The sequence below is a fragment of the Penaeus monodon genome, chromosome 31 (genome assembly GCF_015228065.2).
Source record: "Penaeus monodon isolate SGIC_2016 chromosome 31, NSTDA_Pmon_1, whole genome shotgun sequence".
NCBI lineage: Eukaryota > Metazoa > Arthropoda > Malacostraca > Decapoda > Penaeidae > Penaeus > Penaeus monodon.
Window position 1 is genome coordinate 10,110,047 of NC_051416.1, and position 703 is coordinate 10,110,749.

General features: G+C 54.9%; 1 protein-coding gene across 1 annotated transcript in view; it reads right to left on the minus strand.

The window, feature by feature from the left end:
- Nucleotides 1–703, minus strand: part of LOC119592885 (paired box protein Pax-6-like) — a gene marked incomplete in the record, with an annotated part of 116,857 nt that overhangs the window by 56,173 nt on the left and 59,981 nt on the right.

Consider the following 703-nt stretch of genomic DNA (forward strand, 5'->3'; position numbering starts at 1 on the left):
GACTCACCGAGCAAAGAGTTCTCCCCTCGCCATTTTTCACGCCCATGTAGGCATCACCCCCCCCCTCCCCTCCCCTCTCCCTGTCTCCTGTAAACCTACTCTCACCTCTGGCCCTGTAGTTTTCCCCTCCCACATTCCGATGTATATTTCCCTTCCCTCTTCCCCTCTTTCCTTCCCCTCCCCTCCCCAACCTCCCTTCTTTTCTCTCTCTCCTACCCATCTCAACGCTTCTCTCTCTCTCCTCTCCATCTCCCTTTTTCTCTCCCTCCCTCTCCATCTCAACTCTTCTCTCTCTCTCCTCCCCATCTCCCCTCTTCCCTCCCCCTCTCCATCTCCCCAATTCTCTCCCCCTCCCCATCTCCCCTCTTCCCTCCCCTTCTCCATCTCCCCTCTTCTCTCTCCTCTCCGTCTCCCCAGTTCTTTCCCCCCTCTCCATCTCCCTCCCTTCCCCATCTCTTTTCCCTACCATCCCCAACACGCATTCCTATATTCCCCTCTTCCCTTCCCTCCTCTCCCCTTCTTCTCACCCCCTTTTCCCCTCTACTTTCCCCTCACTTGCTCCCCTCACTTTCGGTTCCTTGTACACCCAGTCACACCATGTACTCCGAACACGCAAAGTACTGTAGTAATTAACACATTTTCCCTTGTTACGTTTGCGTAATAGAGGTAATTACGAGGGCGGGGCTATGGGCGTGTGTGTTGG